This window comes from Rattus norvegicus, chromosome 9, assembly GCF_036323735.1.
Source record: "Rattus norvegicus strain BN/NHsdMcwi chromosome 9, GRCr8, whole genome shotgun sequence".
NCBI lineage: Eukaryota > Metazoa > Chordata > Mammalia > Rodentia > Muridae > Rattus > Rattus norvegicus.
Window position 1 is genome coordinate 73,448,793 of NC_086027.1, and position 11,262 is coordinate 73,460,054.

The 11,262-nt window shown below is 38.4% G+C and overlaps 2 protein-coding genes across 11 annotated transcripts in view; one reads left to right on the forward strand and one right to left on the reverse strand.

Annotated features, from left to right (window-relative positions):
* The window catches only part of Creb1 (cAMP responsive element binding protein 1), a 69,007-nt gene that overhangs the window by 51,460 nt on the left and 6,285 nt on the right, over positions 1 to 11,262 (forward strand). The gene's annotated exons all lie outside the window — the stretch shown is intronic.
* Mettl21a (methyltransferase 21A, HSPA lysine) overlaps positions 1 to 11,262 on the reverse strand; it is an 84,455-nt gene that overhangs the window by 48,570 nt on the left and 24,623 nt on the right. The gene's annotated exons all lie outside the window — the stretch shown is intronic.

Sequence of the window (11,262 nt, forward strand, 5' to 3'; positions counted from 1 at the left end):
TAGCTACTTTGCCTCAAGATCTTCATACCAAAATCCAGGTCAGCTTCAAGATCAGGATCAAAGGTGAGCCTTCCAATTCTGGGTTGTAGTTCATTCCAGATATAGTCAAGTTGACAACCAGGAATAGCCACTACACTAACCTTTCCTAGGTATCTTGTAAATCCAATCTAAATCCAGTCAAGATTAGATATGCTTCTTCTGGTATTAATTTTCTATCCCAGATTTCTTTTGATTAGTATTTAGAGTATCCTTCACCAGCCTTTAGTTCCTCACATATACATCCTCTAGAGAACATATAATTAATACATTGCCTAATTTTTTTTAGGAATTAGCAGACTCTGTACCATGGATCAAATCTTGCTTAGAATCGGTTTCGTTTATCTGTGCCTGTTGATGTGTTGGTATGGCAACAAAGGAACATATTTACTATCTGGTATTTTATAGAAAATTTTGTCTTCTGATTTATCTTTTTAAAAGGGGTGTGTGTGTGTGTGTATACAGGTCCTGCTTAAATATGTATACAAATGAATGTGAAGGCCAGAGCATGGCAACAACAGGTGTCTTCCTCTAACATTCTTCACCTTAGTGTTTAGACAGGTTCTCTTACTGACCCAGAGCTCATTGATTGGCTAGACTGGCTGGCCAATGAGCTTGGAGGATCTGCCTGTTTCCACTTGCCCAGCATAAGGATTATAAAAACCAATATGTGCACTCACCCATAGCTTTTATGTGGGTGTGGGGACAGGCAGTTCAAATATTCAGATGTATAAGTCTACATTCAAAGTTACCCTGGGACACAAGCAGCCTATGGGTCAGAGGTTAGACAGATACCTGTTTTAGAATATTTAAAAACAACTGGAAAAGTTTAATATGTTTACCTTTTAGTGCTCCCCTCACCTCCCCCCCCCCTTATCATGGTTTAGGCTGATGTATTGTTTTTCCTTTAAAAATAATTACGTTTATTTCTCAGAAATACATACTTATTGGCAGTGAATTGTTTCCAGCTTTGAGAAAATACTTGATCACATTTAAGATAGTTTTGCCTCCCTCTTTTTCTGTTCTCAGTTTTACTTTTGATTTCCAGAATACTATGTTATCTCTCTTCCCTTCCTCTACTCTTTTATCCCTTCCACATTTATCCTTATCATTAATTCTGAAAATGTCTTAATAGCTGTTTTAGGGTTTTACTGCTGTGAAGAGACACCACGACCAATGCAATTCTTATAAGGACAACATTTAATTGAGGCTGGCTTATAGGTCAGAGGTTCAGTCCATTATCATCAAGGTGGGAACATGGCAGCATCCAGGCAGGCATGGTACAGGAGGAGCTGAGAGTTCTATATCTTCATCTGAAGGCTGCTAGCAGAATACTGGCTCCCAGGGAGCTAGGATGAGGGTCTCAAAGTCACCCACAGTGACTTACTCCAACAAGGCCACACCTCCCAACAGTGCCACTCCCTGGGCTAAGCATATATAAATCATTAAGTAGCATTTCAGATAGTTTTCTGTCTGAGATTTCATTTCACATATGTTAGAACGTTTGAGACTATGACAGACCTTGGTAATTTTTCCCTTGTTTTTCAGTATATGTAACTTCTTGTGGCCTGTTTTTAGCCACACTGAGCTTTCTTCAGCTCTGTCACTTCTATTTTTATCCCTGTTGCTATTAGGTACTACTTTACTGCTGAGCTGACCCTCAGATATGCATAACATGCATCCTTTCTGAGACATTAGCCTATGTTATTATAGTTATCTGTGTTTTATATTAAATATTTCCAACATCTGAGCCATAGTTTATGAATTTGTTTGCTTATTTAAATCTGTCTAGTAATTGAAAGTCCAACACAAGGCAAAAGACTTTAAATACCACGTCATTTTTTTTTTAATATTTAAAGTAATATTTAATTCTGAGCACAGGAGATGACAGTAAACTGTAGATTAATTTTTTAAAAAACATTAGCCATTGAAGTTAGCACAGTCCCAGTCACCAGGATTCTTGGAGATGAAGCTTGATGCCTTGTTGACAAAAAAAGTTTTTTAACCATGGCTTTTGGGGGGGGGAGGTGTTAAAGGACAAAATAAATTGAAGAACATACAAAATGATGTAGTAAACAGTGCTCACAGATCACCAAAATTTAAAATGTTAAATTGTTACATTCTTAAGAGATGTACTAATTCAAAACAACCTCCATCAAAACCACAGTGGTGTTCTTTGTAATGGTAAAAAAGTTCATAAAGTTCACATTAAAACACAAAAGATCACAAATTCTCAAAGCAATGCCAAGCCAAAAGAATAACATTAAATATTTTAACACCAGATTTCAAATTATCTGAGAGAGCCCCAGTGACAAAGAGTGCATGGTATGGACACAAAGTCAGGGAGGGTTAAGAGTAGAGTAGAACGGAGCAGCTGCACACACTAGATGTGGACAAAGGTATCGAAACCATACATTGAAAAAGAGACAAGCTCTTCAACAAATAATGCAGGAAATCTTGTCAGTTCACATATAGGAGGTGAAACTGGATCCTTACTTTGTGTGTTGTACATCAATCAATTGAAAATGAACTAAAGATGTGATTGTAAGACTCAGAACACAAACCATGAGGAAAAACTATAGGTGCATTCAGTGGCTTTCCTAAAAGGACTGTAGGATCTCAGGTGATTATCACAGGACTTACTCAGTTGAAACACATGAAATCAAAATGTTCCTTTGCAGCAAAAGAAATAATCAGCAGGATGAAAATATAGACTACAGAATAGGAAAAAAATAGCCAACTACATATTTAAGAAAGGGTTGAAACCTAAAATTATAAAGAATTCAAAATTTAAACTTAGGAAATTGGTCTAGTCAATAAATAGAAAAGTGAATTACATCATGGTCCTCAAAGAAAGACAGATACACATCCAATAACTATATGAAAATTTTTCACTATTCAAATTAGCTGAATCCAACTGAAAATTATACTGGATTCTATATTATTTCAAAATGGCTATCATCAAGAATAAAGAATAATAATGCTAGAAACAGTAGCAGAAGGGTGAAATCTACTGCTAGGGAAATATAAACTGTTCCAAGTATTGTTGGAATCATTTTGGAATTTCCTCAGAAAACAAAATTGTAACTACTGCTCGATCTGTTCTTCAGCTCCTGAAAATCTAACCAAAGAGATTGGAGCCAGCAAAGAAATTCTGCCCATCTAGGTTCACTACAGCAGAATGCCTGATAGCCACAATGTCATTCAGGGATGAGCAATTACAAACAAAGTAGTAAATGGATACCATGTAGTTCTATATAATGTACAGGAAAATGGATGGGACTGAGGATTTTGTCAAAATAACTGAGCTAGAGTCAGGAAGACATGAAACATGTTTCATCTTCTATGTAGAACATAGATTTTGAGTGGGGAAGGATCATATGAGAGGAAATGGGGGAGGAAAGGGAACAACGAGAAGAGAGGAGGATGGCAGAACATGAGCAAAGTCCCAATATAAAGGATGACAGTGTCACAGGGAATTCAATTATGTAGTATTCCAACAACTTAAAAATAATATTTAAAGAATCTTTAGAAAGGAATTATGATTAAAGTACAAACAAGGTAGTGTTTCTGTAGATATCTGTTTAATCTATTTGGTTCATAACTTCTGTTAGTCTCACCTTGTCTCTGTTTAGTTTCTGTTTCCATGATCTGTCCATTGATGAGAGTGGGGTGTTGAAATCTCCTACTATTATTGTGTGAGGTGCAATGTGTGTTTTGAGCTTTAGTAAGGTTTCTTTTACGTATGTAGGTGCCCTTGTATTTGGAGCATAGATATTTAGGATTGAGCGTTCATCTTGGTGGATTTTTCCTTTGATAAATATGAAGTGTCCTCCATCTTTTTTGATGACTTTTGGTTGAAAGTCGATTTTACTCGATATTAGAATGGCTACTCCAGCTTGTTTTTTGGAACCATTTGCTTGGAAAATTGTTTTCCAGCCTTTTACTCTGTGGTAGTGTCTGTCTTTGTCCTGAGGTCTGTTTCCTGTATGCAGCAAAAACCTGGGTCCTGTTTATGTATGCAGTCTGTTAGTCTATGCCTTTTTATTGGGGAATTGAATCCATTGATATTAAGAGATATTAAGGAATAGTGATTGTTGTTTTGTTGTTAGAGGTGGAATTATGTTTGTGCGGCTACCTTCTTGTGTTTGTTGAAAGAAGATTGATTTTTTTTTCTTTTTGTAGGTTGTAGTTTCTCTCTTTGTGTAGTTCTCCATCTCTTATGTAGAGCTGGATTTGTGGAAAGATACTGTGTAAATTTGATTTTGTCATGGAATATCTTGGTTTCTCCATCTAAGTTAATTGAGAGTTTTACTGGATAATAGTAACCTGGGCTGGCATTCATGTAGAGTCTGTGTGACATCTGCCCAGGATCTTCTGGCTTTCAGATGTCTCTGGTGAGAAGGCTGGTGTAATTCTGATAGGTCTGCCTTTATATGTTACTTGACCTTTTCCCCTTACTGCTTTCAATATTCTTTGCTTTGTGAATTTGGTGTTTTGATTGACTATTATGTGACGGGAGGAATTTCTTTTCTGGTCCAATGTATTTGGAGTTCTGTGGGCTTCTTATATGTTCATGGGCATATCTTTCTTTAGGTTAAGGAAGTTTACTTCCATAATTTTGGTAATTAAGGTATTTACTGGCCCTTTAAATTGCCAATCTTCGCTCTCTTCTATACCTATTATCCTTAGGTTTGATCTTCTCATTGAGTCCTGGATTTCCTAGTTGTTTTGGGTTAGGAGCTTCTGGCATTTTGCAACTTTTTTGACTATTGTGTCAGGGTTTTCTGTGTATCTTTTGCCCTTGAGATTCTCTCTTCAATCTTTTTTATTCTGTTGGTGATGCTTGCATGTATGACTCCTGATCTCTTTCCTAGGTTTTCTATCTCCAGGGTTGTCTCTCTCTTTGTGATTTCTTTATTCTTTCTATTTCTGTTTTTAGATCCTGGATGGTTTTATTCAATTCCTTCACCTGTTTGGTTGTGTTTTCCTGTAACTCTTTAAGGGATTTTTGTGTTTCTTCTTTAAGGGCTTCTACTTGTTTACGTGTGTTGTCCTGTATTTCTTTAAGGGAGTTATTTATGTCCTTCTTAAAGTCCTCTACATCATCATGAGATGTGATTTTTAAATCCAAATTTTGCTTTTCCAGTGTGTTAAGGTATTTAGTATTTGGTGGGTGGGAGGACTGGGTTCCGATGATGCCAAGTAGTCTTAGCTACTTATTCTGTTGCTTAGCTTCTTGTGCTTGCCTCTTGCCCTCTGGTCATCCCTGATGTTAGCTGGTCTTGCTGTGTCTGACTAGAGCTTGTCCCTCCTCTAGGTCTGTGAGCCTGTGATCTTAGGCGTAAGAGCACTCCTGGGAGATCAGCTCTCTGTAGGCAGGCTTTGGGTACAGAGGGCTGTAGGACAGCCTTAGCTATGGGTGCAGATGAAGACCAAAATGATCTTGTCCCAGGCTGCTCTGTGGTTCTTGTGTCCTGTGTGCTCCTGGCAGGTACCTCTTTGGACAGTTATTGGAGTGAAAGTGGGGTCTCACTTGTGGGCTTAGGAGTGAGAGCACTCCTGGGAGACAGCTTTCTCCGGGCAGGCTTTGGATCTGCAGGGCTGTGGAACAGCCTTAGCTCTGGGCAGAGATGGAGACCAGAAGCTGCCAGGTCATTTTTTTAAGCCTCGACATAGGAACATTTTTCTCCTATTTGGAAGGAGGACATTGCTACTGTCTAGGGGGGGAGTTAGGCTGTTCTGTTAGGGTCACTGTCGCTGAACCACAGGCTTCAAGAGTGTTGAGAACTAGCTTGTTTTGGGGGTAAGGATCATTTTCCAGAGCATTAGCTGTTTGATTTATTTTGGTGTCATTTTTCCACACTGTGGCTCACATAGGGGTTTGTATTTGGGGCTATTTTCCAGGAGTATCTGTTCTGATTAAGGCTCGGACTCCGGCATCTATCTCTCTCTTAGTCTCAAGATGATGTAACTTTTCTCTAAGAGCTATAGTGAATGCTGGAGTAAGGCCTGGAAGGTTGCCCTTTCCTTAATTGCTTTAACCCTTACTCAGCCAGGGTGTGGTGGGCTCCTGTAGTCCCAGCACTCAGACCAGAGGATTGAGATTTTGAGGACAACAAGGTCTACTCAGCAGGACTGAGACAGAAGCACAGGCTGTTGTGCACATAACACATCCATTTCTTGATCCTCCCACTCAGCTGTGCTCCTTCCCCTGTATCTGTACCACAGAAGATTGTTAGGACTCTGCATTCTTTCCAGAGAAGAAAGCATTCAAGAGCATGCAAATTTCTATAGTCTCCATGCTCTACAGAGGTTAAAACTACCCTTCTCAGCAGATAGCACTTAAAGTGAAATGACAAAACACGTTTACTGTTATCTAGTTGCCTCTATCCCAAATAAGGTGTTTATCTCCTTAAATTTTAGTAACCTTCTTCCTTACATAATTTGCAAGGCACATATATGCTTCTGTTACAAATAATTCATGTTTTCCAAAACTAGAATATTTTTACTTTTTACTGCTAGAATTATTGAACAATAGATATATCTTTTGAATGTATGAATTTGTTTTGAAGCTTGCTGAAAGAATACATTTTTTTATTCTCTTAATTTATTAAGATGTTTCAAGCCTCCCTTTTAATCCTGGAAGAAAAAAAAAAAACAGCAGAATTTAATATCTTGACCATTTTTAAGCGTACAGTTCAGGGGTACTATGTATATTATCATCATGGTTTAATAGATTTCCAGAACATTTTTATCTTGCAAAACACTCAACCTAATGGTCATGAGTATAATGTGTGTGGGCACTACCCATGTAACTGAGGTAGGTTTGCTATGAATTTGAGACCAACCCATGCTGTTCACAGTAAGTTCCATGCTAATCTGTGATGTAGAGCAAGATCTCTCAAAACAAGAACCCCAAACCTCTCTGTATTAAACCCCCACTATCCCCATTCCTATCTTCTGGCAGATGAATAAGCGTTAATCTTAGAAGCAGAATTCTACAGTTTCGTCTTTTATGATTAGCTTACTTCACAAAGCAGGGTTCACATTATAGCACATACCAAGGTGTTCTTCATTTTAAAGGCCAAGTAACAGTTTATTGTATGTAAGCACCTTGTTTTCTTCATCCATTTGTCATATATGTGTATATATGAGATTGATGAATTGTATGCTTAATTCTATTCATAGTGTTCTACACACATACACACACCATTCTGTTGGTCAGCCTTGGCAGAAATTGGGCCATTTGTAAATGCTATGCATTCTACAGGTTTGCTCAGCTATAGCACTTTATATTCCCAATTGTAGATAGAACTGTGCTAGCTTCTTACATCCTTTCGTTTAATACTTTCATTTAATAATTTCTTATAGTATTGATTGTCATTTTTAGTATAGCTCTCCTAATAGTTGTCAAGTACTATCTTGTGGTTCTGATTTGCATTCCCCTAGTTATTGATATTGAGCCTATTGTCTATCTGTGTATCATCTAAGTCTGTGCTAAAATTTTGTACGTGCGTGTGTGTATGTGTGTGTGCGCGCGCAACCCTTTGTTTTCACCTTATTTTTTTGTAAAAATGTTTCTCAATGAACCTGGAGCTTCTGGAGCTTGACAGCTAGAATAGCTACCTGGCAAGCCTCAGGGACCTACCTGTCACTGCTCATGTGTTTCTGTACAGAAAGTCTTTACCTGTCAAAACTGTCCTTCACTTTCTCCTTACCAGGTTCTGTTGTCAGATTTTATGTGAAAGTCTGTGATCCATGTGAAGTTGAGTTTTGTATAGGGTGAAAATCTGTTTGGATTCTTCCGCATCTAGTGATCTAGTTTTATTGGCACCATTTGTTGAAGATGATGTCTGTTTCAGTATGTATTTATCAGTAATCAGGTGTCCATAGATGTCTGGGTGCATTTGTGTCTGGGTCTTTAATTTGAGTTTTTGACTAGTGTGTCTCTTCTTGTGCCATTACCATGCTCGTTTTATTACTATAGCTCTGTAGTACAAGATGGCATCAGGGCTAGCAATATCTCCTGCAGTCCTTTTATTCAGGATTGTTTTAACTATCCTGGGGTTTTTATGTTTCCATATGAAGCGGAAAATTGTCCTTTCAAATTCCCTGGAGATTTGTGTTGGAATTTTGATGGGCATATTTATTACTTTTGCTAGGATGGCCATTTTTACTGTATTAATCCTACCGATCCATGAGCATGGAAAGTCTTTCTATCTTCTGATATCTTCAATTTCTTTCTTATTGTCTTAAAGTTTTTATTATAAAGTCTGTCGATTACTTAGATAGAATGATCCCAAAATACTTTATATTATTTAAGGCTATTGTGAAAGGAATTATATCCTTGATTTTAGTCCACTTGTCATTTGCATAGAAGAGTTACTGATTTATGTAGCCATCAGCTGTGCTGACTGTCCCCCAGCTATAGGAGTTTGCTGGTGGAGTTTTTGATTCACTTATGTATAACATCATATCATCTCTAAGTAAAGATACGTTGGCTTTTCCTTTCCTATTTGTATCCCCTTGATCTCCTTCAGTCATCTTATTGCTCTAGCTAAATTCAAGTACTGTATTGAATAGATATAGAACAAATGGACAGCCTTGTCTTGTACCTGATTTAGTAGTATTGCTTTGAGTTTGTCTCCATTTAAATTGATGCTGGGTATAGGCTTAGTGTTGATTGCCTTTATTTTATTGAGGTATGTCCCTTGTAACCCTAATCTCTCCAGGACTTTGTGAAGAAGTGTTGTCAACTAATGAAAATATTTTGTGATTTTTTTTTTTTTGTCTTTTGGTTTGTTTATATGGTAGATTACATTTATCTATTTACATATGTTGAGCCATCCCTATATCTCTGGAATGAATCCTACTTGATCAGGGTTGATGATCTCTTTGATGTGCTCATGAATTCAGTTTGGAAGTTTTTTCTTGAGAATTTTTGAAGTTATGTCCATAATGGGGAATTGGTCTGTAATTCTCTTTCTTTGTTGGGTCTTTATGTGGTTTGGCTATCAGGGCCCACATAAAAAGAGTTGGGCAATGATTCTGTTTTGTAGAGTATTGTGAGAATTATTGGCATTAAATATTCTTTGAAAGTCTGGTAGAATTGTATTTGCTAAAATCATCTGGCCTTGGGCCTGATTTTTGGGGGGAAGACAGTTAATGACTGCTTTATTAGAGGTCGTGGGTCTAATTAAACTGTTTATCTGATCTTGGTTTTCCTATTGAGAAAAATTACCCATTTCTTTTAGATTTTTACAATTTGGTGGAATAATGGTTTCTAAGTATGTCCTTGTAGTTCTCTGGATTTCCTTGGGTCTGTTGTTGTGCCACACTTTTCATTTTTTAATTTTGTTAATTTGAATATTCCCTCTCTGCCTGTTAGTTAATTTGGATAAGGGTTTGCTAATGTTAATGATTTTTCTCAAAGGACCAACTCTGTTTCATTGATTCTTTGTTTTGTTTCTATTTTAATGATTTGGGCCCTGAGTTTTATTATTTCTTTCCCTCTACTACTTTGAGGTGTGTAGTGAGAATTTTGGGATTTTCGGTTTCTTTGACCAAAAAAAGTGCAGACATGGGGCTACTTCAGACCGTCCACAGCAGCTCTGATCTGCCTCGTGCTCTGGTTTCTTAGTGATAGTTTCTGGGAGGGTGTGATGTTTGGAATTCTGGTGACTTCAGAGGGTTCAGAAAGGCTAGGCCCAGAGGGGTTGTGGGTTATTGGGTGGTGGTGGTGGTTTGTTAATTAGTCGTGTGCAAAGAAGAAACAAGAAAAAGAAGAAATCCCTGAGAGTGAAGATAATCTTGCCCCGAGGAATTTGAGCCCCTAATCAGCAGGAAGTAGTCTGAAGATAATGACGTCTACTTCCCCCTCTATGCTTTTTTCTCCCCTATCTAATGTTAGTGGGTTGAAAGGGTAGAAGAAAAAGAACCTACAAACGTAGCCAAAGTCCAGAAGTATTTCTGCTTTTTGTTCTAGAGCTTTCGTGTATGTTGTCAAGTTACTTTGTATGAGATCTCTGCAATGTCTTTTTTCATGCAAGCACTTAAAGCTATGAACTTGCCTCTTAGAACCAACGTGGTAGTGTTCCATGAGTTTGGATGTTGTGTATTCGTTTTCGTCCAATTCTAGGAAGTCTTTAGTTTCTTACTGTCTGGGTGGACCCATCTTTCATTCCAGAGTGTGTTGTTCAGTTTCCACACAGTTTGTAGGATGTCTTTTGCCAGGAATTTTTAGATTTAACATTTTCTTTGATCATTTCTTGTGTCCTGTCTTCAAAACCTGAGATTCTCTCATCATCTTTGTTCTCTGTTGGTGTGGCTTGACTCTGTAGTTCCTGTTCCAAGTTTTATCTCCAGATTTTCCCAGTTTGGGTTTCCTTTATTGACTCTTGTTTCCACTTTCAGGTTTTGAACTGTTTTATCCCTTCCATTCCACTCCTTGTTTGTGACTTCATGGATGTCTTTAAGGGATTTCTTCATTTCCTCTATCATATTGATGAAGGCTATTTTTAAGTCTTTGCTTGTGTTTCAGCTCTGTTACAGTACTCCAGGCCTGCTCTGGTGGGTTTGCTGGGGTCTAGTGGAGACATTGTCCTGGCTATTACTAGTTTTATGCTGACATCTAGGCATCTGGTTTGAGAAGAATGAAATTCTGGGTGCTGGAATCTGATCTTGTGTTTGTTTTAAGGGTGATTTAGTCCTTGGTTTCTGTTGCCCTCTGATTCTTAGGCGAGTGTGGTTGCTCTATGTTGCCTAGTAGGAAATTCTTCTGGGATCTGACACGTCTAGGATGGTCCTAGACTTGGGGTGCACAGGGAGGAGCAAAGCAGGGTGTTCCACCAAGATCTGCTTAGACCCCGGGAATGGGGTCAGAGTGAGAAGTCACAAGTAATCTTCTATAGGGTAGGGGTGTGTGACTGGGGGACTAGACTTGGAGGAATTTAAGGAGAGTTGAGGATGGGTGCAGGAATGGGGCACAGAGGCCTCTATATGATCTGCATAGCTAGGGATTGGATTTGGATTAGAGGAAATGTAAGTGAAGATCAGGAATTAGTCTACCTTGTTGCCCTGGTCAGAGTGGCATCTGGATTCCAGGGGGAGTTCCTGTGGAGTCAGGGTCTGGGGTAAGGCAATGAGTTGGGGGCAGGAGGCAGAGGTTAGCAGGCTTTGAAGGAAGCCTCTGCAGGTGTTCTGCTGCAAAGCTGGGAATGAGAC